The 26,284-nt window shown below is 42.2% G+C and overlaps 1 protein-coding gene across 2 annotated transcripts in view; it reads left to right on the forward strand.

Moving 5' to 3' along the window:
- SYT1 (synaptotagmin 1) overlaps positions 1–26,284 on the forward strand; it is a 668,825-nt gene that overhangs the window by 103,995 nt on the left and 538,546 nt on the right. The gene's annotated exons all lie outside the window — the stretch shown is intronic.

Consider the following 26,284-nt stretch of genomic DNA (forward strand, 5'->3'; position numbering starts at 1 on the left):
TTTTTTTGCTTGCTGTTTGAATAGCTCGGCATGGAAGTATTTACTGCTGGGTGGGTAATGCCTTGTCTTCGTGCTATACAATTGAAAGAAGAAAGATGTCTCTTGTGGGACTAGTAAAGAAACAGAACAGACAGTGACTTTATTATTTTAAGATTGTTTGCTTGTATTCTAATCATGCACTGGCTGTGCTTAGTTTGGGGGGGCTAGGCAGACAGTGCAGAAACACATAACAAGGAAGGAGCTTTATTTGATTTGCTCTGATTCTAAACAAATTCCTCAGTCAACTATCTAGGCTGAAACATTGTAATAATTTTGACTTCTATATATCATATAAGGCATAGCCATTTTTAATCCCTTAAAAAAACTTTTACCACTACTTAACATTCATTACTGCTAGTGATGTAATTGACCATTTTTTGATGTCTGTGTTTCCTGTAGAACGGCCAAGATGGGTTGGCCATACACATGGACTCACTTTGTCTGCCTTCCTAAATTAATACATCATACAACAAAAGAGATGCCTCAGGTCTTCAGTTAAACTACTTCCAGTTCCTGAAAAACTGTTTGACCCAAAGTTAATATTGAAGAATAAGTTTGTACTATGTTATTAGACTGATTTAAAAGCAGATTTCTCATCAATTCCCCAAACGTTGGTATGTTAGCAAAAATGTAGGCTTAGATTTCACTGTTGTAAGGCAATGAGTAAAATCTAAACTAGGAAGCATGACTAGAGTAAACTATTTCCTAGATTTGTAGGAGGAAAAGCTAGTTCAACCCCAAGGGACAAGGTGGGCAGAACAGGGCTGTGCAAGGCAAAGCAGGCCTATTCCATCTCAGGCTTCATAATCAGAAATGTAAAACTGAGGCAGAGCTAAAGTTTTTCTGACTGTGTCGTTGCAATGCTGCTGGGAAGTCAAGATTAGAAAATTGCCTGCATACACCAGCAATGATAGGAGAAATTGATTAAAATGGTAGATTATATTCTGTGCTTGAAAATATTTACTATAGCAATACAAATGTCAAACACGATAGCTGGAAAATGCACTTTCTGATTTATTGACACTCAACTTCAAATATCCTTTTTACAGAAATTAGAATTAAGACCCTCCATCTTCCAGCTACTCTTATCAAAAGTTTCTCTCTTTGCCAGATGCTGATGTGTTATTCATGTAATTTTTAATTGTACATGCATTCTGTCTAACACATATTTGACAGGCATTAGAGAGGTCCCAAAATGACAGACCTGCTAAGTCCAGAACAACAAATAAGTGCTCATAATTTATAGAGATGTTCACACTACTTAAGAAAGTGGTGTGAAAGTGAGAGTCCAAGAGATTATCAAAATCTTCTTTCCTGAAGATTAGTGCATTAATTTACATTCTGTCCCAACCAAAATGGTGAAGGTACGTCATAAACCCATCCTGCACCTATGTATATTTACATGTATCTAGAGGGTTTGTGTGTATGTAAAATATGTTCCTCTTCTTCATGCCCACCCCAAGTTTATTCCAACCTCCCACATTTCCAGTGGCATGGGAAACATTAGTAAAGGCTGCCTCTGTGCAAGTACAAAGGGAAAAGTTTTCCAATTACTTCAGCCCTTCCCCTGTACAAACATGCAAGTGTGTGGGTGGTCAGCACTCTGCATTCTTAAACAGAACAAGTTTATTGCTACAGTTTGTAAAACTAAAGCACCAGACAAGGAAAATAACTATCTTGCCTATTGGTTACAGATTGAAGAAAAAGAACTGGGGGAAAAAATCTCACTGACCTAAATTTAACAATATGGAAAAGTTACCTCCAACATCTCTGTCTGGAAACCACCACCCCTCACCTGCTCAATGCAGGAGAATCTGACTAATAGCATTTGAACAAAGTTACAAGACATTTTCAACTTTTTAAGCCTCCTGCCTTAGTTGACAGAAAGTCTCTTACACAATCTAGATTTAGGGTGCTCGCTCCACCGTGGGAGGGTGAACCCTGATCTCCCAATTATCCAAGGTACACATTCCACATACCTGAATACTCCAATCATGTCCCCCCAAGTCAGAATAAAGCATCAAACACCAAGAAGTTCTATAAATCTAAGGACCAATTTAGTCAACATGTAAACCATTAAACAGCAAGAGCATAAATTGTGGCACGGTCAAGGCCAGGGATTTCAAGAGACTCCTCTCCCACCATAGTATGGGTGAACCACCCAACGTGTTGTGGCTCAAGTCAGGAAGGCATAGCAGGCAGGCAAAGCTCTGAAGGTGCATCCACAGCCTTCTTTATTTCACATTTCTATCCCACTCTTCCTAAAATGGGCTCAGGGTGGGTCACATCAGGAATAAAATAATTACATAAGTTCTATAACAACTAGCTAAAACATAAAACCAAAACAGATCAATTTGCTAATTAAAAGTTCAGATGGCAACCAGTTTCAAAAACCTGGTCCCTGGCTGAGCAAATAATGACAGATGATAATAGCCAAATCAGTCACTATTCCAAACAGGACTCATGGATGGGCCAGTATTTGGCAGGGAGGCCTTATTGATTTTCAGTGATATCTACTGCCTCAGCTAAAGGCCTGGCAGAACAGCTCTATTTTGCAGCCCTGTGGAGTTCTTGGAGAATCTTTGGCAATGGCTGTGGGTAGCTTTAGGCCTTCCAATGGGCACTAAGGCCTAAGTTGAGGCTTGTCCTTAGTTATTGCAGGACAGTTTGTGGGTTGCTAATATACAGCGAGGGGAGCACCAGTTAGCACCGCCGTGGGGGGGGGGGGGGGCTGAGGTTTGGCATGAGCTACCTTTGGGTTGCATGACCCAAGGTGGAGGAATGCTGACTGCTTTTTGGGACTACTTGGATGGATCCTCCCATTTGAGAACCAGTTTGGTGTAATGGTTAAGTGCATTGACTCTTATCTGGGAAAACCTGGTTTTTTTCCCCACTCCTCCACTTGCAGCTGCTGGAATGACTTTGGGTTAGTCATAACTCTCTCAGAGCAGTTCTCAGAGAGCTCTCTCAGCCCCACTTCACAGGGTGCCTGTTGGGGAGGGGGAGGGAAAGGAGATTTTAAACTGCTCTGAGACTCCAAATGAAGGGCAGGGTAGAAATCTAATCTCTTCTTCTCTTCTTCATGGTCCATATCTCATTTAAACTTAAGTAGTGAATTTATGCTATGGCATTGTGTTCATAGAACATATATAGAGTTCGTGTTGTAATTAATTTGTTTAAATAATACAGCACTCAATTTCTTGGAAGTTTACATATTCTTTATGTTAATTTCATAAATATAGTTTATTAGCATTGAGCACATTTATATTTATTTATTTTAGTAAATTTCTATTCCCCCCCATTCCCTGTAGGGCTCGGGGTGGAATACAACATATAATAAAACAATAAAATACAATAATTTTTTTTTTAAAACAGACAACTCAACAGATGTCAGATTACCATGACATCACATATTGCCCAGCCTAGCCATCTCATATCATGATATCTCATAGGGATGGCAGTTTTTATTCCAATTCCTAGCACAGATGACAGTGCTGGCCGGGGAGGCCAACCAGATCAAGAATAGACGCCTGCAGCCTCAGCTAAAAGCCTGGTGGAACAGCTCCGTTTTACAGACTCTACGGAAGGCTAATAAGCCAGGTAGGACTTGGATCTCAATAGGGCAGGGGTGGCCAACGGTAGTTCTCCAGATGTTTTTTGCCTACAACTCCCATCAGCCCCAGCCATTGGCTAGGGCTGATGGTAGTTGTAGGCAAAAAACATCTGGAGAGCTACCATTGGCCACCCCTACAACAGGGAGCTGATTCCACCAGGTTGGGGCCAGGACTGAAAAAGCCCTGGCCCTAGTTGAGGCGAGGTGGCGTCCCTTGGGCCGGGGCAGCCAACAGAGGTTGGTAGGCTGAACGTAATGACCTCCTGGGCATATATGGAAAGAGACGATCCCGCAGATATGTTGGTCCCAGGCCACGTAAGGCTTTAAATGCTAGCACTAGAACCTTGAAGCGGATCTGGTACTCGATGGGCAGCCAGTGCAGACTGTGGAGTGCCAGCCAAATGCCCATCGAATGCTGCATTCTGCACCCGCTGCAGTTTTCAGATCAGTATCAAGGGTAAGCCAGCGCAGAGCGAGTTACAGTAGTCTAGTCTGGAAGTGACCATTGCATGGATCACTATAGCCAGGTCCTGGGGGGATAGACATGGTGCTAACTGCCTGATCTGCCGAAGATAACAAAAGGCAGACCTGGCAACCATCGTGATCTGGGCCTCCATGGAAAGGGAGGCATCCAAGGTCACTCCCAAACTCTTCACCTTTTGGGCTGGCACCAATGTGGCACTGTCCAAAGCTGGGAGCTCGATGCCCATACCCACCCCACCCCGACTCAGGTACAGGACCTCCGTCTTAGCTGGATTCAGCTTCAGCCGGCTCTGTTGTAACCACCCAGCCATGGCTCCCAGTGCCTCGACAACTGGTCAGGGCGGTGACTGGCCGGCCACCCATCAACAGATAGAGCTGGGTGTCATCAGCGTACTGGTGCTTAAGCTCTTTTTGCAATTTACTTACACCATGATCCTTTGGTATTGTTATCTTACAGTTTCAGTAGTGGCTGGAGTGCAGAGTGATGATTTCATAAAATGACAGCAGATTCCAGTAACCCTCAGCAACTGCTTCTGCACAGTGCCCAACAGTTCTGTCACTTGATGGTTGCTGGTAAGGGCATCACCTTTCCCTTCATTTCATTGGGGCTCACTGGTAAAGTCTGGAATATTCCCTGTACAGACTGCTGCTGTATAGTTCAGAAGTGAAGTTTTTGAAGCCTTAAAAAGATAGACTTTTGAGAAACCAATGCTTCATGCTAAGAGTCTGGAAAAGACTAAAATAAGCTATACAACTATGTTTCTTTTTCATGCTTTCCTTAGTTTTGAGTTGTTCAGATTGCTTTTTATAGCCTTTGTTAATGTGCTTGCAAATTGCAGTGGAGTCTCAGGAAATTAATCTATACATCAGTGGTGGAGATTTGGTTCACCCCATTTCCAGCTTCTGTGTACCACTTGGGTGCAAATCAGTAGTTTTCACAGAATGCCGAAATGCCTTAAATTTAGACATAAATACGTTCGCTGTCTAATAAAAGTCCTAATAATTTTTTTAAAATAAAAATGTTCCTCAGGATGGACAGAAAATTGGATTAAATTTTGTTTAAATTAAACACCACATAGTAATTCAGAAATTGTTCTGAATAAGCTTGTTTCATCAGTAGAACCATGCAATCAAAATATTTGCCATATATATATGACTATTTCTAGTGGATTGTGTTTGAATTTTGTTGATATGCTATATGGCTGCATAAACTCTAGCACTGGTATTGCTAATTAGAATTTAAGATAAGAAAATTAGAATTTAAGATCTTGGTAGCAGCCCTCTAGCAGTGTCTAGTTTATATGTGGATTTTGTTGTAAACATGAAAATGTCATGCTTTACAATATAGAAAGTGATTTGTTAAAAAAAAGTTTTGTGATGTTTCTGTGTATTTTATAGTACGCCTCAGGTCCATCTATCCTCATGTTGAGAATGTGTTAAGCACCATATCATCGGAAACGCAGCATAACGCTCGGCATGGTTTCTAGGTATGGTTGGAAGGTACATGTTATATTGATACTTATATTTTGGTTATGGATCTGGTCAGTAAATAAGTGGAAGGCATCTTTTAACATCTTTCATACACCACATCAAATGGCATGATGAAAGGAAGATAGGATATAAAAGTAGCAAATGAATGAATGAGCTGGTATATACATACCAGTTAGTAGAAAGTTTCAAGTAAGTTTGCCAAGTGAGTTGAGCTGGCATGCCCATCCTTTACAGGAATTGGTGACTTCTGTGCAGGTGAACAATTTAGATGTCATGTTTGCTGACAAGCATTACAAGGTTGGGAAATTCCTGGAGACTTGAGGGGTGGAGCCTGAAGAGGGTTGAGTGTGAGGAAGGGTGGGGCCTCAGACAGGTACAAGGCTATCCTCCAAACAAGCTGTTTCCTCCTGTGGAACCATTGTTGCCAATCTCCAGGTGAGGGCTGGAGAGCACTCCGAATTACAACTGCTCTCCAGATGGTAGAGATCAGCTTCCCTTGATGTGGGGGGGAGTGAATGCCTTCACTTGGGTAGGTGGGAAGACAGCAAGGATGGGAGAGGCACTTGCCCAGAGGCCTTTAGTGATACCTTTCCAGGTTGGTGTGAAATTCCTGGAGATTTTGTGGTGGACTTTGAGGAAAACATACAAGTTAGAGCACAAGGGTGGGGTCTGCCAGATCCAGGTTCTTGCTGTGGAAGCTGACTGGGTGATTTTGGGCCAGTCACAGAATTCCACCCTAACTTGCCTCACAAGGTTGTTGTCCAGATAAAAGGGGGGGAGAGAAGCTGCTTGGGGGCCCCACAACTGATGTAAGCTTCTTGGGGGCCCCGCAACTTTGGAGAAAGACAGTCCTTCTCCTATATAGAGGCTGCAGGGAGGAGGAAGGCGATGGAAAGCTGAAGCCATCGGGGCACATAAAGGGAAGGAGATAGGGTTCCCAACTCCAGGTTAGGAAATTCCTGAAAATGTAAAGGGTGCAGCCTGGAGAGGGTGGGGTTTGAGGAGCATGGGACCTCAAACAGGCACAGTGCCATTTCTTCCTGGGGAACCACTGTTGCCAATCTCCAGGTGAGGGCACTTGAAGGGAGTGAATGCCTTCAGTTGGGTGGGTGGAAAGACAGCAAGTGTAGGTGGGGCACTCACCCAGAGCCTCCTTCTAGAGTCCATTGTATTTTTCTTCACAACGGGTCTTACTCCTAGTAGATATAATGCGATAGCACCTCTCAATTTTTATTGGAAGATGTGGCAACCACAGGAGTGGCCTTGCATTCTGTCTGTCACCACTCCCCCCACTTCTCCGAACTGGGCTTCCATCACTAGGGTGGCCTGACTTGGAGAAGAATGCACCCTGCCCAACTGCTCTTGCCTTCGAGGTGAAAGCATCCAAGCAGGGCATCAGAAGAAGAACTGCGGATTTATACTCTGCCCTTCTCTCTGAATCAGCACAGCTTCTCCGAGCATGACTCAGAGGAGAACATCTCCACAATGTGTTCCTGGAGGTGCACTGTGCAGGCCCAGCTCAGCTGGAGCTCACCCACCACTCCTTCTACACCACTGTGCCTACTCTCTCCATGGGCTAGAGTGCAGCGGCAGGGCAGGCGCAGGTGGGGGGCACAGGACAGGTGCCGACCTGGGGCGCCAGAGGCCCTTGCACTGAGTCTGCCCAGGCCCCAGACAGCAAAAGAGGTGGTGGCAAAGGAAGGCAGCCTTCATGTGGGTGAGAGGCACCCCACTACCCTCTTCAGCTGCCTGGGTGCCAGGCAGGCGAAAGAGGCAGCACACAGCAGCAGTGTGTGTACCGCCACATGGGGAGGGATGGGGATCCTTGCCTGGGGCCTCCTTTTAAAATATAGAAGTAAAACTCTGCAAAAGGTGAGGAGCATATTTTTAAATGTAGAAGCATTTTGAATGATGCAAATTTGTAACAGGTGGATTCAGTGCTCAGTAGATCTGGAGCAAAGCTGAATGGAGAAAGTGCCTTTCTCTCACTCTTTTCTCCCCATATTTTACCTACCATTCTTTGTTTCTCTGTCTTTTTCTTTCCTTCTGTTTGTCTGTCTTCCTTTCTTCCTGCCACCTACACATTCATCAACCCCCCTCCCAAATATTTTTCTAGGGCCTGTTGTATTTCTTCCTACAATTGGCTTTACTGCTAGTTCTAAAATAAATGTTACGAGCAGAAAAAAGATATACTACTATGTTCTTGGGTGTCTTTGATATTAGCTTCAAGCTTTGACAGTGGATGGATTTAACACATTTTACTGTTTAGCAGTACACCAGCAGTATATAATGTATGATGTGGAGATTTGTGATGCTGCATTGGTATAGCAGCTGTCACACTTTAGCCAAATAATTCAGTTCTTAGTTCAGGACAGGGCCCTCAAACCATTTTGTGTCAGAAATTGATGAGAAAGCCAGCTGTATTTAGTCAATTTCAGTCACTTTGTGTTATCCAACTCAACCAAAGTTCAAACAAGCTGTATTTTCTCAATAGTTCGATGGGAGGTAGATATAAAAGACAGAATTTATCCCCCCCAAGGAATCATAGGTGTAGAAATAAGACAGGGTTGCTGGTAATGCAATAGCAGAAGATAACTCCAATCCATGTGGTTATATCCTGTATTTAATGAATTGAAACTTTTATATCCCACCATATTTCTTAGACTAAAGGCAGCTAACTAAGCAAAACAAGTTGCAAGGACACATAAGAGAAGCCATGTTAAATCAGGCCAATGGCCCATCCAGTCCAACACTCTGTGTCACACAGTGGCAAAAAAATTTATATATATAATTTTATACACACACACACACTGTAGCTAATACACACTGATGGACCTCTGCTCCATATTTTTATCTAAACCCCTCTTGAAGGTGGCTATGCCTTCCACCTCCTGTGGCACTGAATTCCACATGTTAATCACCCTTTGGGTGAAGAAGTACTTCCTTTTATCCGTTTTAACCTGTCTGCTCAGCAATTTCATCAAATGCCCAAGAGTTCTTGTATTGTGAGAAATGGAGAAAAGTACTTCTTTCTCTGCTTTCTCCATCCCATGCATTATCTTGTAAACCTCTATCATGTCACCCCGCAGTTGACGTTTCTCCAAGCTAAAGAGTCCCAAGAGTTTCAACCTTTCTTCATAGGGAAAGTGTTCCAGCCCTTTAATCATTCTAGTTGCCCTTTTCTGGACTTTCTCCAATGCTATAATATCCTTTTTGAGGTGCGGCCACCAGAACTGCACACAGTACTCCAAATGAGACCGCACCATCGATTTATACAGGGGCATTATGATACTGGCTGATTTGTTTTCAATTCCCTTCCTAATAATTCCCAGCATTGCGTTGGCCTTTTTTATTGCAAACACACACTGTCTTGACATTTTCAGTGAGTTATCTACCACGACCCCAAGATCTCTCTCTTGGTCAGTCTCTGCCAGTTCACACCCCATCAACTTGTATTTGTAGCTGGGATTCTTGACCCCAATGTGCATTACTTTGCACTTGGCCACATTGAACCGCATCTGCCACGTTGACACTCACTCACCCAGCCTCAACAGATCCCTTTGGAGTTCCTCACAATCCTCTCTGGTTCTCACTACCCTGAACAATTTAGTGTCATCCGCAAACTTGGCCACTTCACTGCTCACTCTCAACTCTAAATCATTTATGAACAAGTTAAAGAGCATGGGACCCAGTGTCAGCGTAGTGTTCATTGAGATTCCAGAACAAAAGAACTCTTTCTTCAGAAATAAGTTTCTTTATTGGATACACAATGTTTCTACTGGAGAAGGCCATTGAAAGTGATAACATACATTGGATGGGTGCTGGCATATATTGGGGTACATCAAAGGCAGGTCCCTTTAAATCACTCTTAAAACAAAAGTTGCTTTCTCCCTCAGAGGTGTCTGATTCACATGCCTGCTATCTGTCTTTCCTGAGCCTGCCCACACTCCCCCTCTCGCCTGGCGGCCTTGCCTGGCCTGGGAAACGGCGCGGTGTGTCTCTGTGTTCTGCTAGCTGTTTATTGCCCCTGGCGCCCAAGGCCTTCCTCCCTTCCACTGCCTCCCTCTGACATACTTTGCATTCTACTAAAGGGCGAAGAGGTTAGTCCTAAACAAATAAACAGTATAGGCAATATGGTTAGTATCGATAGGAAGCAATTGAACACAAGCTGACACCCAGTACCGAGCCCTGCGGCACCCCACTGCTTACCGTCCTCCACTCCATTTATACTCACTCTCTGCTTCCTATTACTCAGCCAGTTTTTGATCCACAAGAGGACCTGTCCTTTTACTCCATGACTCTCAAGCTTTCTAAGGAGCCTTTGATGAGGAACTTTATAAAAAGCTTTCTGGAAGTCAGGGTAAACAACATCTGTCGGGTCTCCTTTGTCCACATGTTTGTTCACCCCCTCAAAGAAATGTAACAGGTTAGAGAGGCAAGATCTTCCCTTACAGAACCCATGCTGAGTCTTCCTCAATAACCTGTGTTTATCAGTATGCCTACTCATTCTGTCCTTGATAATGCTTTCTACCAACTTTCCCGGTATTGAAGTCAGACTGACTGGCCTGGAATTTTTTGCCTCCATCTCCACTGTGGAAGATGAGAACTTTTTGCCCGCCCCAGAACCACTAATTTTGGAAGGGGAAAAATGAATTAATTTTGGAAGAGGTGTTGAAAGACCTACAACTGTTGAAAGACCTACAACTGATGGACGAATTAAAAACTAATAAGTCACCGGATCCGGATGGCATACATCCGAGAGTTCTATAAGAACTCAAAGTTGAACTTGTGGATCTTCCACAGTGAAGACGGAGGCAAAAAATTCCACAGTGAAGATGGAGGCACAAAAGCATAACTGTCCATTAACAAATTAAAAATGCCACCAAATCTGCCTAAACAATTTATGTCCATTAAATGCCCTCTAAAACATCTGTCTTGTACACTTTCCTAAATGCAGTTTCTGAAGGTACCCTTTGCACTCCCTCTGGCAGCCATTACAGAAGATTTGACCTATCACATAGAAAACCCGTAACCTAACTGTTGCTGTATGAATAGCCCTCAAAAGAAAACACTACAAATAGAAGGCTGTCTGAGGAACATAATTGGCTTGTGGGAATATACAAGGAGGTGCAGTTCAATAAGTTTTGTAGCTTCATTAATTTTCACAAGTTATCCTATGTTCATCAGCTTTTTAAAAGTCTTGCAGAAACCTAAATTTCACTTCATAAAAGTCTTGTGTATATAAAAATTACAGCTGAACACTAATATTACACAATGTGATTCATCATTTATGATGTCAATAGGCTAGTTCTTTAAAAAAAATAATAAAGCTATCTAGAGCTGACTGCCAGTGGATCAAGGGCAATAACTCAGAATGAGATTGTGATTATTTGATACTAGGTTTCCAACAAACATGTGCTCTGCCATAAGCGAGAGTTATGAAGAAGTTTTTAAAGGGGTTTTTTAAAAGTTCTTTACTGTATTTCTAAATAAATGGATTACAATCTTAGAACATTACATCACTGGCTAAAGATAAAATGAAAAGTTACAGAGAAGCAGTAAAGAAATCTTATGACTCTAATAAATCTCAAAGCAACAATTGGAAAGGAAATAAATATTGGCAGATAAACTGTATCAATAACTTTAATTTTTAAAATCAAATTAGCCTAACAATAACATTTCTACCAGACAGACCAATGAAGATCCCTTCCAACCTGGCCAAAGGGGCTCACAGTTATATATGGTGCAACTGGAGATGATGCACTATTTGATTCAGAAATGACCACCCTGGTATATTCTTTTAATAGATAAAGAACTAAGTATTCAGATTTTGAATGCAGAATTAATTTTATTTTATGAAGAAGTTTTTTGATGAAATAAGCCTATATCCGGATGCTCATTGGATGGACCTTTCTTGTTATATTGTAAAGTAGTACTTCTTTATAATATGTACAAAAGATGTATATAATTCTTTAAAAATGTTTAATAAACACTGGCAGCCAGTATATCACAGTGTTTGTTTTTTGTATTACCTGCAATATGAACTATGATCCCAGGTTGTTGGTTTTTCTGCTTGTATTGATGATTTGGCACTAAGTAGAAATGTATGATTCATTTATATATTTGCATTTGAACTTGGCCTATCTGTAGTAATTTTAAAGGACACATGCATAAACAACTTGTACCCCTTCAAGAGTTATTCAATGTTGTTAATTCAAAATTAGCCCCTATTTACAAAGCCAGTTTTAATAAGGAAACCATTGCCAAATAGAATCTTTATATTTGCCTTGCAAAAGATTTTTAAAAGAGACTGGGGTTTGTTAATTACTAAAGCTAAACGTGAATGTTCTATATATTTAATATCATGTTTAAGGATGCTTTTAATCTTTAGTCTTATTTTTATTATTTGACAATTCCTAAATTTAGATGAGGAAAAATGATAGGGCGATGTAATGAAATGATGGGATGATTCAAAAATATTCCTTCATAAAAACATATATCTATTTTTTGTTCTTACCTTCCACATTGCATATTTCATACATTTTAAATATTGTTGCTATTTTATAAAGTATAAATACATTATTCTCTGGATTGGGCATTTGCCAAGCATTCCTGATGTTCAGAAACTGAAATTCTCATTTTCCTGAAAATTAAAAGATTGCATGATGGACATTGCTCTTTTTTGCTATTTAATTTATGTACATCTGATAAACTGAGTTTATTTTAATGATGAATGGCCTTTAGGCTGTTAAGTCCAGAGAAAGGATGCCACTTCTGATTCATATTTTAGAAGAGTAAGGAAAGAAATCCCTCCTTTTAAATCTTATTGTTTATGTATAAATGAAATTATTAATTGGAGATTTGCAAAGGTTTAAAATGATCAATAGCAAAATTTGGATTAATTTGATCTATAAAACATAAAGTGACATTTAAGCAGTGTTGACATCCATTAATTTTACTGGGATCAAAATAAAGTAATTTCAGGTCTTGTGTTAACTGATGCTCTTTAATGATTTGTCCAGTTAAGTAGCTCAAACTGCCAACTTTTACAGTCTTGTAAATACAACCCCCCCCCCCCCAAATTTAATCAAAGCAAGGTAACAGGTTTCATACTAGGTACCACAATGAAAAGCATTACAAAGAGAATGTATCCTCCAATTCCTGCTAGCTGCTTTAAGCTTCCTTACCTTAGAACAGGGTTATCAAACATAAGGCCCAGGGAACAGAACCAGCCATCCAGAGCTCTTATCCGGATGCTGCTCAGAGAAGGGAGCATGAGTGGAGCCACTCCAATTGTGGCATCAGCAAAGCAGAACAATTTCATCTGCAGCAGTCAAGCATAATCCTTTTGCTTCAGTGGCAGCCTCATTCATGCTCACTCAGGGTTCCAAGGTGAGGTCCCAGGCCTCTCCATTCTGCCTGCAGCTCTGGGGATGCTGTTCTAAATGGCCACAGATATCAGCAATTATGTGAAGGGAGGATGTAGATGATTGTCTGCTGGGGCCTGCTGTTGGCCGGCTGTGCTTTGGGCCATGGGGGGCATGCTTTGGCAGTTTTATCCATATAATGGGGGCCTAGTCTGGCCACTGAGCTTGACATGGTGTCCAGGCCTCCACCTGGTGGCCTTCAGCCATAGGCAGCCGGTGCAGGCAGTCTCCAGTTATACTGTCCACTGGGTGCACTGGGGTCTCTGCCACAAGCACAGCCTTGTGTGCAAGGTGTCCACTCCCCCATCAGATGATCCAGTGGCTTTTGGCCTGGCATCACTGCTGCCACACAGTGCTGGCATGGCTTGCTGATGATCTCTGGCTTGCTGATGACCTCTAACATCACCCCAGGATCGCCTGGTGGTCTCTGCCTCATGAACATCTCCAGTTTATTAGGCTTCACATGGCCTATGTTCTGCCATGCATGTGGCCTTGGATCTGGTCTACCCCCTCTCCACAAGTGTGGGGTTAGTTCAACTTGTTTTTCCAGTCCCCTTCCATGGTAGCTCAGGGACAGGGAGGAGCTCGCAACACCCAGCTGCTTCATGTTTTTACTCTGGGGTCTAGGCTCTCAGCATTGGCAGTGGGAGTGGGTTGGAGAAGGGTCCCCCCCCATCCAGGCAGTGCAGAAGTGTCTGCTCAGCATTGCATCACTGACTCTACTGTCCGCCCATGCAGGTTTTCCTCAGCACCTCCCCCAGTCCAAAGGGCCTTGCAGTGAGGATGCACCAACTCGAAATTTACTAGCTCTATCCTTTATAAAGTTTGTATCTCTAGTATCTGGCACTATATTTTATGGCACTCATGACCCAGCCTGAAAAAGTTACATTTGTGTCAGATCTGGCCCTCATAGCAAATGACTTTGACACCTCTGCCTTAGAATTATCTTTTCTTATTAAATATTTGTGGAAAATGTCATCAAAAAGGATGAAAAGGAAGAGAAGAAGAAGATGATGATATTGGATTTATATCCTGCCCTCCACTCTGAATCTCAGAGTGGCTCACAATCTCCTTTATCATCCTCCCCCACAACAGACACCTTATGAGGTGGGTGGGGCTGAGAGGACTCTCACAGCAGCTGCCCTTTCAACAGGCTTCCCAATCCCCAGGTCCCAGTGGGGGATCCCCCATTTTGACAGGCTTCTCCCCGCCCCCCAGCCAGCTGGCCAGCCGGGGAAGCCCCCCCTCACAGTCATCCTGTAGATTTAGAGCTGCTGCAGGTTTAGAAACCTGCAAACAGTTTTTAAAATGTGTGCCTTGAAGGCTGAGCAGGAAGCAAGGAACAGGAAGGGCTTCATGGGAAAGGATCAGTAACAGTTTCCTCAGAGAACGGCCCCTCCCCTTCTTTAGCTTTCATTTTCAGAGCAAGTAAAGTTCTGCAGGAACAAGACCCAGTAAGTATTTGTGTGTGAGAGAGAGGGAGGGGGCAGTGAATTCACTGGTTTTGAGGCCCTCCCCCCGCTTTAGAAAGTGTGAGGGGGGAGGGAAATGTCTACTGGGCACTCTATTATTCCCTATGGAGAACAATTCCCATAGGGAATAATGGGAAATTGATCAGCGGGTATTGGGGGCTCTGGGGGGCTATTTTTTGAGGTAGAGGCACCAAATTTTTAGTATAGCATCCAGTGCCTCTCCCCAAAATACCCCCCAAGTTTCAAAATGATTGGACCAGGGGGTCCAATTCTATGAGCCCCAAAATATGGTGCCCCTATCCTTCATTATTTCCTATGGAAGAAAGGCATTTGAAAAGGTGTGCTGCCCCTTTAAATGTGATGGCCAGAACTCCCTTGGAGTTCAATTATGCTTGTCACACCCTTGTTCCTTGCTCCACCCCCCAATGTCTCCTGACTCCACTCCCAAAGTCTCCTGGCACCGCCCCCAAAGTCCCCAGATATTTCTTGAATTGGACTTGGCAACCCTACCTTTCAAGGACAACCTCTGCCAGAGCTATGGCTAACCCAAGGCCATTCCAGCAGGTGCAAGTGGAGATGTGGGGAATCAAACCCAGTTCTCCCAGATAAGAGTCCATGCACTTAACCACTTCACCAAACTGGCTCTCAGATTAAGTAATGATTAGCATTGTAAAACTAGGATCCAATAACGAATTTAGCCTGCATTTTTGTACTGATGTCCCCCTACACACTTTTTTGGGGTTAATTTAGAGAGTTGTATTTTTTTGTAAACCTGGGGAAGCCTTGTATGTTGTGGCCTGTGAATGTTGCTCTCATCATCTGAATTGTGGAACCCAATTTACTATCTAGATGTAATCAATTTACTTTCTGGATTTAAATTCAACTTTTCAATCATAACAAAGTTTAAAAACTTAACTTTTTAAAAAATCCACTATTAACATCACCTTAACCTTTCCCCATTACAATATCTTAGTCTTTGTTGGAGGATGTGCAGTGGTTACATGGTTTAGTTCCTTCCTCTTTTCCTCCCAGTACAAGGGATCTGGAAGCCAAGTAGGAAGGAGCAGGTACTCCTCTGGCTCTGATTTAATTCTGTAACTGAGTCAGAATCAGTTTTTTCCATGTTTCATTGCGCACTTTTATCAAATATGCTGATTAAGTTGGCTCTAGCAACTCAGTTCCATCATATGAGGAGCCTTTCTTAAGCAGAGTAGATGCTCCTTCCATTAGAGTAAGGTTTTCATTTGGTGGAAAGGAGACACTGGATTTAACTAATAGTGTATTCCAATGCTCAATAAATGCAGACCATTTCCAGTTTTTCATTGTTATTATCCTGTGCTAAATTCTGAATTCCTAATAGGGAGCAGGAGAAATAACCTGCAGTGAGGGAAGGCCTAGGCTGTCATAGCAGCAGTGTCATCAGCAACATCTCTTCTGGCACACACTAGAAGTAACATCATTATGTCGCCAGCGATGCAAGGTTTCTCTGGTATTTGGGCAAAAACTCTATGGTAGAAACCATTTTTACCATAGAGTTTTTGCCCAAATACCAGATAATGCAGTGTCACAATGATGTCACTTTTGGTACACACTGAAAGTGACATTGCCACATTTCTTACAACTTTGCTATGACACCACCCAGGGCCTCCCCCCAACCCTCAGTGCTAGTAAGTCCTCCCACCTTGCCAACTGATTGGTAGGAGCCTAGCAATTCTGAAGGTTGTATGTATTAGAAGGAGCAGATTTTTTTGCTCAATGCACAGCAGCCAAGAAGGTCTGAGCGCCTGCTCCGGCTGCAACGCCACTGAGGATGTTCTCCGCAGCTGAGAACGAAACGTCTGGAAGGAAAACTTTCTCCAGTAGAACACGGCACTTGAGCCCGAAAGATTCTACAAACCCTAATGATGTTACCAGCCGTGAAAACCTGAAATCTTTGAGGTCTGAAGTTGTTTACCATGGGAAGAAATTAAATGTTGCATTGGTTATCACATTTTCTGTGAGGTGTGTGTGTGTGTGTGTTACTGTGGTTTTCTGAAGAAAAACATGTATGGATATGGACTTTGGGAAACATTCCTGGAGGGGGCAGGAATGTTCCCAATGTGATGATGTCATCACATTCGCAATTGGTGCCCCCTACACTTGAACTCCATGGTGAATTTTCTGCTGGAGTTCAGGCTCCCCATCACTTCTTGCAGAAAGCATTTAAATGGCAAAGAATGGGGACCACATGCCTGAACTTCAAGTAGCAAATTCATTGCTGGAGTACAGGTACCCCCTCCTCTTGCAAACAGCATTTATTGGGATCCTTTAAATGATGTTTGCAAGAAGCAGGGGCCACGGACACCTGAACTCCAGCAGCAAATTTACTGCTTGGAGTTTAGGCTTGTGGCCAGCAGCCATCCCACTCCTGCTGTCCTGCAAGATTTAAAAGGCACACCAGCTGATTGGTGGGCCACATGCTCCTGCCAATCAGCTGGAGGGCGCTTTAAATCTCGCAGAAGAGGAGAAAGCAGGGTGGCTGCTGATGGTCACTCTTGGGAGTAGGGCTTAGGGGTGGGGCTTCCCCCCACCAATGAGCTTCCTGACAGTGGGCAGGAGCCCATGAAATCGGGTGATCCCCCACCCCAACCTGGGGACTGGACTCCATGACTATTTTGAAACTGATACCTATTCTAATAATGGTTATATTGCCTGCCAAGAATTAATTTTATTTATGAAGAAATCTGTGTTGGTTGCTAGGAAATATATGCAGTTGGGGCTAAGGTTTCGTTTGAATGCCACGAACAAAGCATATTTCTGATAACTGTTCAAAAACTCAATGTCAATTTCTTTTCCACTTGATTGCCAATTCTCAGAATGAATGAAGTATAGTTTTGTCTATGCAGGTATTTTAGTTTCTGTTAAAGTGCTATCTGTAAAAGAGAAAGGTTTTGTGAGTAAATAAAAGTGTCACAGTGAAGTAATTAACAGTTTTCTTTGCTGAAAGGAGAGGCTTGTGATGCCCACTGATTCCTGTGATTGTTTATTGATCAAGCAGTTATGATACTGAGCCAAGCGTTGTCATGGTTCAGTTATCAGAGTAGTACATTGTCTAATGATGTGCTCTCTTGACACGGGATCAAGCTGAGAATGAAACAGAAATTGTAAAGGGCTGTAAATCCATCAACCTAATCCAATAGGAGCTAGAAGCCTCCCAGAATTTTTGTCCCTGATAATTTTATGTGTGTGTACTGTCTCCATAGTAAGGTCAATAAGATTCAAATCCCTTTGTTAAAATGAAGGAACATAATGGAATGTTAGCACCTTTTATTGTTAAAGTAATGTTTAGAGCCAATTCAGTAATGACTGTGGCAAAAAAAAAAATTAGTTCCTTCTCATTTAGTATGATTGATTCACAAGTTTGAGGAATATTGCAGTAATGCTACACAGAAAGTAGCAAGAAGTAAAGAAGAAGGAATGAAGATGAATGTTCCTCCAAAGTTTGCTGAAAAAACTTAAAAATAGATTATATAGGCTTCTTTTTATCAACTCTTAATAAAAGAAATGAACCCGCAGGGCCATCCACTCCTCCTATCTAGAGTCTGAACATGGGGGAAAGTGCTAAAAAAATAAAAGTACCATGTACGGTGATGATATTAGGTAACAGCCTTCAGTGAGGCCCAGCAATAAGTTACTAACAGTGCAATTCTAAGCAGGTCTACTTACAATTCTACTAAAGTGTGCTCAATGGAACTTACTTCCAGGAAAGTGTTCTTATGATTGCACTGTAACCAATTTATGCTTCGCATATAAACATGAATACAAGGTTCACACATAGAGTTCTCAGCCAGCCGCTGGCAATCAGAAGAAGCCTGCAGAGGCAGGGACATGAGGGGAGTGCTGTTGGAGAATTAGGGTTGCCAAGTACAATTCAAGTAATATCTGGGGATTTTGGGGGTGGAGCCAGAAGACTTTGGGGGTGGAGCCAGGAACAAGGGTGTGACAAGCATAATTGAACTCCAAGGGAGTTCTGGCCATCACTTTTAAAAGGACCGCACACTTTTTTAAATGCCTTCCTTCCGTAGGAAATAATGAAGGATAGGGGCACCTTCTTTAGAGGCTCATATATTTGGGCCCCCTGATCCAATCTTTTTGAAACTTGGGGGGGGGATTTTGGGGATAGGCACAGGATGCTATACTGAAAATTTGGTGCCTCAACCTCAAGAATAATAATAATAATAATAATAATAATAATAATAATAATAATAATAATAATAATAATAATAATAATAATAATAATAATAATAATAATAACTTTTATTTCTATCCCGCCCTCCCCGCCTAGGCGGCTCAGGGCGTCTAACAACAATTTATACGTTAACATAAATAAAACTTTAAATTTAACAGTTAAAATTAAACATATAAAAACCAGTCAGTTAAGTTAAAATACATAATTTACATTACACTATATATAAATATATCTGGCAGTAATAAACTATTATAGCGCTGGTTCTGCCAGTTTAGACAATCTTATATGAGTGTTCTTATATTTAATAGATGGCGGTTCTTTATATCATGCAACTCAGCAGTCAGTGTCACCATAGGCTTGTCTAAAAAGGGCGGTCTTGCAGGCCCTGCGGAATTGATCAAGGTTCCGCAGGGCCCGCACTTCCTCCGGAAGCTGGTTCCACAGTGCAGGTGCCGCAACTGAAAAGGCCCGTACTCTAGTGTTTTGGAGTTTGACCTCTCTCGGCCCAGGGGTAGTCATTTTGTTTTTACCCACTGACCTCAGTGCCCTCTGGGGTTCGTATGGGGAGAGACGGTCCCTTAGGTAGGCTGGTCCTCGGCCATATAGGGCTTTAAAGGTGATAACCAACACTTTGTACTGGACCCTGTAGTTAATTGGTAGCCAGTGCAGTCCGCGCAGCCCCGGCCGTATGTGCTCCCATTTCGAGTGCCCCAATAGTAGCCTGGCCGACGCGTTCTGCACCAGCTGTAATTTCCGGGTCCGGCACAAAGGTAGCCCCAAGTAGAGGGCATTACAGTAGTCCAATCTTGAGGTGACCGTTGCATGGATCACTGTTGCGAGGTCGCGGTGTTCCAGGAAGGGGGCCAACTGCCTTGCCCGCTTCAGATGGAAGAATGCTGACTTGGCAGTGGCTGCTATCTGGGCCTCCATTGATAACGAAGGCTCCAGTAAAACACCCAGCCCCTTCAGAGCCCCAGATACCTGCAGATCAATTCTCCATTATTTCCTATGGGAATAAGTCTCTATAGGGAATAATGAAGTGGTGAGCAGACATTTCCCTCCCCCCCATTTCTGATAAACCTGAAGTGGGGGGAGGGCCTCCAAACCAGGGATCCCCTGCCCCCACCCTAACACACACTTACTTGCTCTGAGACAACCCTAACACACACTTACTTGCTCTGAGACAAAAGCAAAACAAATGGAGGGTCTCTGCTTTGAAGAAGCGAACTGCTTCCAACCCTTCCCAATCAAGGACTTCCTGCTTCCTGCTCTTATTTAAAGGCACATGCACTCATTTTAAAATGGAACCTATTTGTGGGTTTCTAAAGCTGACAGAGATCTACAGGTAGGTGGTGGCTGTGGGGGGGCGGGGCTTCCCCCTGCCGACCAGCTGGCTGGGGGCGGGGGGAAGCCTGTAAAACCAGGGGATCCCCCACTGGGACCTGGGGATTGGGAAGGCTATGGAGAATGATGTTATGACACTTCTGGAGAAAACCAAGAAGTGATGTCACTTCATTTTAGGAGTTTCTGGAAACTCAGAACTAGAGATGTGAAGGCCCAGAAAAAATGGGAAAATTCAGGGGGAAATGCAGGCCCTTTCCCCCAACATTTTCCTGTGGAAAAGTTGGAGATTTGAGGGGAGCACTGAAAAGACATTCCCATAAAATATTTTCTTTTTTTTAGAATGAGTTAAATGCTATTAAAAACAATGTGGGCATTCTGTAGACATATACAGGTCTTAAATCCAAATTGCACTTCTGTACTTAGAAGGATACATGAGGGAAGCATACAGGGCTTTCATTGCTTCTGAGCAGTTGCATGCCTTCTGTTGTCCTGTTGACATGACTCTTCAGTTGTGGTTGACTTTTTCACCTCTCCCTGAAACCACTGTAACACATATACTGACAGACTGGATAACAAGTAGTTTATTGCTCTAAAGTGGGATTAGGCGCATCAGCTTGTAGTTTTCTCTCAAGAATTGGGTATATTTATTTGCAATTTTGCTTGTAGAAAACTAAGGCATTTATAACTTCTGAATTCCATAAATATATCAAATATTGCAATTTTATATGTTAATAAGTTATACATGATATATTTTATGTTGTTAAAGAAGTAAAATTAGTTTAGAATTGATAGGACAATAAATATTGCATATTTTTCATTTCTTCTCTAAATTTTCTTTTTTTCTGAAAAAATGGGGGGGGGGCAGTTCTTTTCCTGTGGCTTCACAACTTCTGTACATTCACATCTCTACTAGAACCCATAGAGTTACTGGTGATTCCTAGAGTGGAATGAACAGAGCAGTCATTCAAGTAAAAGGCTCCCCACTAATAAACATACACTGTAACCAGAGCTTTTTTTGAACCGGAATGCACCGGAACACCATTCTGGCTGGGAAGGGCAGTGTTCCGCCTGCCTGTGTCACCGTTCCAGCTCAGCCCTGGCAGCTCCCCGGCTTGCCAGGGGGGCTCCAGGGACCCTGCCACACTTGCACAGAGATCCTGATGTCCCACTGGCCAACAGGGCTCCAGGTGTCCTGTCATGCTTGGCGGGGCCTCTTTACATCATGCAGGCTGGCAGGGCTCTGGGGGCCCTGCTGCATTTGCGTGGGGGCCTCCTGAGAGCATGCTGGTCAGTGGGGCTCCGGGGTCCCAGCCGTGCCTGCGTGGGGGCCTCCCGACCTCGCACTGTCTGGCAAGGCTCCGTGGACCCAGGTGCACCTGCGCGGGGCCACCCGACCTCACGCTGTCTGGTAGGGCTCTGGGGGCCAAGCCGTGCCTGCACAGCGGCCTCCTGAACTTGCGCTGTCCGGCGGGGCTCCGGGGGCCAAGCCACACCTGCACAGCGGCCTCCTGAACTTGTGCTGTCCAGCGGGGCTCCGGGGGCCCAGCCATGCCTGCACAGCAGGCTTCCTGAAACTGAGAGAAGTTTTAAGGTGAGTTGTTCCCATCCACTTTCTTTCCTTTTATTTCTTTCTTTTCCTGTTTCTCTTTCTTTCTTCGTTTCCCCCCTCTTTCCCTCCCTTTTCCTTCCTATTTCCCTTCTTTTTTCTTTTCTCTATCTGTTTCCAACTCTCTCCCCCTTCGTATCTTTCATTCATTCGTCCTTTCTTTGTGTCAGTCTTTCTTTTTCCCTATTAGCTTTATTTCCCACCCTCCACCCCTCTCTGTCAGTCAGTCAGTCAGTCAGTCAGGCTTTCCCCCTGTCTATTTGCGCTCTCCCTCTCTCTCTTTCTTTCTGCACTATGTCATGCTGATTCTCCCCCCTCCCCTCCAATCATATGTGTATCTTTATTTTGAACAGGGATTTTATAAACATTTCTGTCCTCAGCAAGCACATTAATAGAGCGTCTGTACAGCAGTACCATGTGAATGCAGCTTAAATGGCATCTTTTACAGGTTCCATTTTTTTTAAAAAAGAATGTATTTTCTAGGACAGGCCATGCAGTCATTAACAACCAATATTATATAAATCGGACATTAAATTTCGAATCAGAGCCTATTGCTACTTATGCCTCAAAATCATAATTTGCAAAATATTCCAATTCTTTCACGATAAGTGCATAGGAACTTGATGAATAAGAAGCAACGTCTTCCCCAAAGCACCTTGACTGTGGATTATATCTGGAGTACTGTGTTGAAATTTGATTTTTTTTTTCTGGGATGGCTATATTTGTGAGGTTAAATACAAGAAACTATCCACAGCTTTTCTTTCCTGGCCATTGAATACAAAGTCACCCTAAGTCAGCTGTGACTTGACAGCATTTTCCTCCATTAATGTGAATCTCAAGGGGACTTGCTATGTGGACTATAGTACCAGACAAATTTATTTCAGTATCCTTTGTGAATTTAAGGAAGTTATTCTAAGCTTTTAAAAAAGATCACTGTAGCTTTAAATGTAATTTTTAGTAACTTTTTGGATAAAACTTAAAGAAAGACAGAGTGGGTTCTTATCTGCTGTAATAAAAAGAAACCAGGAAACCAAACAGAGACTTGCTTCACTTCAGCCGCATCCCAAAAAATTTCACATGGAAAAAGCGTTAGGTCCAGAATTCAATTAGAAGTTAGAATTACTGTAAATGAATCGGAATGGTGATAAAAATATACAGTAACCTTGAATTTCTGTTTAGTACAGAATATTATAGGCTTTTAACCTCTGGAATATACATGATGTTTAAGAAAATACTTTAAGGTAGTGTTTTTCCAATTTTTGATCTGGGAAATTTTCCCCTCCATAGGTACAATTTGTTTAAAAATAGATGTACCAATTCTCACATCACTGGGCAATTATCCTTCCCATAAATGTAGTACAGCTGACTTAAGGTTCAGGAATGGCTCTATGCTTTCTGGGCAATGATCCTTCTTCAGCCTGTTGGCTAGGTTTAGAGATTTAAAGGCCCAGAGGAAAAATACAGGGGGAAAAGGAACTTGATGAATAAGATCCAGGTCAGTAGTTGTGTTGGTTTGAAGCAATGCGATAAAGTTAGAGTCCAAAAGCACCTTGAAGACCAACGAAGTTTGATTCAGGCTGTCAGCTTTCATGTGCATGCATACTTTGTCAAAGAAAGGATGTTTTCCCATTTTCCCCAAGGGCTTTGTTCCAGTAGAAAATTCAAAGGAGCAATGGAGGGAAAAACCCTTTTGAAGTATTTTCTTTTACAATAAGTGAAATGCTTTTTTTCCCAGACTTACAATGTATAGTATGAAAAAGTCCTTTTTCAGTGGGAAAAATATGAAATTTGGAGAAATGCAAGAAAAAAACCTATTATTCTTCCCCTCCAAATAAGTGAAATGATAGATAAGGCTTTACTCAAAACGTGTAGCATGAAATTTTTTTATTTAAAAGAATGTTGGACTGTTATCAATACATTTTGGAGGTCATTAATTCGTAAGAATGCCATAGGCCAAAAGCAATCAGACAGCACAACACACACAAATAGCATTAGGTAATGATAACTCCTATGTATGCTATAAACAGATACAACTTTATCAAGAATTTGTTAACTAAATAATGTTAGCGACATTTCATATGCTATAATGTGTTCACTGGTAAAACATTATAGAACTCAGTGTTTTCAGTGCTATAAAGCTTAGCTTACTATTCAAACATGCTGGGAGATCTACCTATTGTGACTGTGTGAGAGAATGATCAATTGGACAAAAAACATTTTTTTGCTATAGAATTTGTTCTCTATCTCTTTCCCTCTCTGTCAGTCATTCAGTCTTTTCCCCTTCCTTCCTTCCTTCCTTCCTTCCTTCCTTCCTTCCTTCCTTCCTTCCTTCCTTCCTTCCTTCCTTCCTTCCTTCCTTCCTTCTTTCCTTCCTTCCTTCCTTCCTTCCTTCCTTCCTCTCTTTCTGTCAGTCAGTCTTTTTCCCTATTTGCTTTATTTCTCTTTCTTTCTTTAAGCACTACACCATGCTGGCTCTTGTGATCGAGTAGTGTGTTGGAATTTGATTTTTTTTTCTGGGATGGCTATATATATATATATATATATATATATATATATATATATATATATATATATATATATATATATATATATATATATATATATATATATATATATTTGTGGACTTTTTCCAATGCTATAATATCTTTTTTGAGGAATGCTGACCAGAATTGTACACAGTACAATCTTCAAAAAAGATTATAGCACTTTTGGTGATGTCAGAGGTGTGGCCTAGTATGCAAATGATGGTGATGTCAGAGGTGTGGCCTTGCATACTATTGAGTTCCTGCTCGGCTTTTTCTACAAAAAAAGCCATGACTGTAACTAATTCCTCACTAGCAGTTGCTCCACCCTTAGACTTCTGCTTTCCCCAGCTCAGGTGATCAGTTCCCCATCAGTTGTTGTGTGGGCACATTTTGATCCATGGCTTCTTCCAATTTCCCTCTGGAACTCTAAAAAACAAGGAAGTTGCGAGGGAAATTGGAGGGAGGCATGGATCAAAATGCACCCGTACAGCAACTGGTAGGGAATTGATCGCTTGAACCAGAGAAAGCAGAAGCCCAGGCATGGAGCAGCTGCTAGTGAGGAATTGGTCTGTGTGTTTTGTTTTGTTTTTAAATCTTGCCATTTAGTGTTTGTCTAAATCTGTCTATACCAATATTATGGCTGCTGATCTGTTTGGATTGGCAGCATTTGTACATGTGTGTGGTTTAAAGGCTAACAGAAGTTATAGTATTTCACACACATCTTTTACTAGATTTTTTTCCATTGCTAGTTGTTTACAAATTTAAAATTGATTATGTGTCAAGAATAGGGTTGACAGCATGACGCTGGAAAATACCTGGAGATTTGCAGAGTGGAGGCTAAAAAGGACAGAGTTTGGGGAGGGGAGGGACTTCAGTGGGGCATAATGCCATAGAGTCCACCTTAAAAAGTGACCATTTTCTCCTGGTGAACTAATATATGTTTCCTGGAGATCACTTGTATTACTGGGAGATCTCCAACCACAACCTGGAGGTTGGCAACCCTAGCCAAGAACCATCTAACCAAAAATAGTTAATTGAAGAGCAAGTACCCCCACTGGATTCCAATCAAATTCTAAAGAACAACTCAATGACAGCTATGTTAAGCTACAAAGCTGTTCAGCATCTCCTTGAGTTTGCTGATAACAAGGCGGTGAGATGTGAGACTCAGCTTGTGTCTGATAACAACTATTGGAAATAGTGTGTTCTCTTGCCAAATATGTTTGGCAAGAATTTCTCATCATTCCTATCTGTAATTTCTTTCAAGGGTTTTTTTGTTTGTATTTTTGCAAACAAAACATTAATGGCTGAGGGATTTTGCTGCCCATAAATTACACCACCCATCAATGCAGAAGGGGAGGAAAAAATAGTGACAAAAGATAGACATCTCAGATGATGTTTATTTCACTTAGTGGCAGAATATCAAAGAAATTTGATTCATTTTTTTCTTTCCTAAGCAGGGCTGCAATCTGTGAACCTGTTTTGCCCCCTTGTCCCGCCAGATGTTTCACCATCTATTTAACTTCTGCCCTTGATTCCTTTCTGCTATCCATTCATAACAAATGACCCTTTGGTATTGGTAGTGGTATCACTTACTCATTTAAAAATTTGGAGAGTTTCCTCTTTTTCCACCTCCCCTGTTTCCATTAGTTCAGTTCTTGAGAAAGAATAATTAAATATGGTATGACATTGTATGTGGTATAGCCAGGGGATCCGAAAATTGTTTGGCAGTCTTAAGTTCTTACACTTTTAGCACTGATGAGCTAGACTTATTTTTTTGGGGGGGGATGGCTGAGAGAGTGCTGAGAGCTCTGACCCAAGGTCACCCCACTGGCTTCATGTGGAGGACTGCAGAATTGAACCCAGTTTTCCAGATTAGAATCTGCCACTCTTAACTAATATACCATGTTGACTCTCATAGAAAGAATAATGTTTCTCTTGGAAGAGTTCTGTTGGTAGAACCAAAAGTCAGGTTTAATGGAGTCTTCACCCTCCCTTCCATTTTTAGCCTTACTGTTTAGCCTTCCTGTTGCTGCTAGGAAAACAGTCTACTAAACTA

This window comes from Heteronotia binoei, chromosome 8, assembly GCF_032191835.1.
Source record: "Heteronotia binoei isolate CCM8104 ecotype False Entrance Well chromosome 8, APGP_CSIRO_Hbin_v1, whole genome shotgun sequence".
NCBI lineage: Eukaryota > Metazoa > Chordata > Lepidosauria > Squamata > Gekkonidae > Heteronotia > Heteronotia binoei.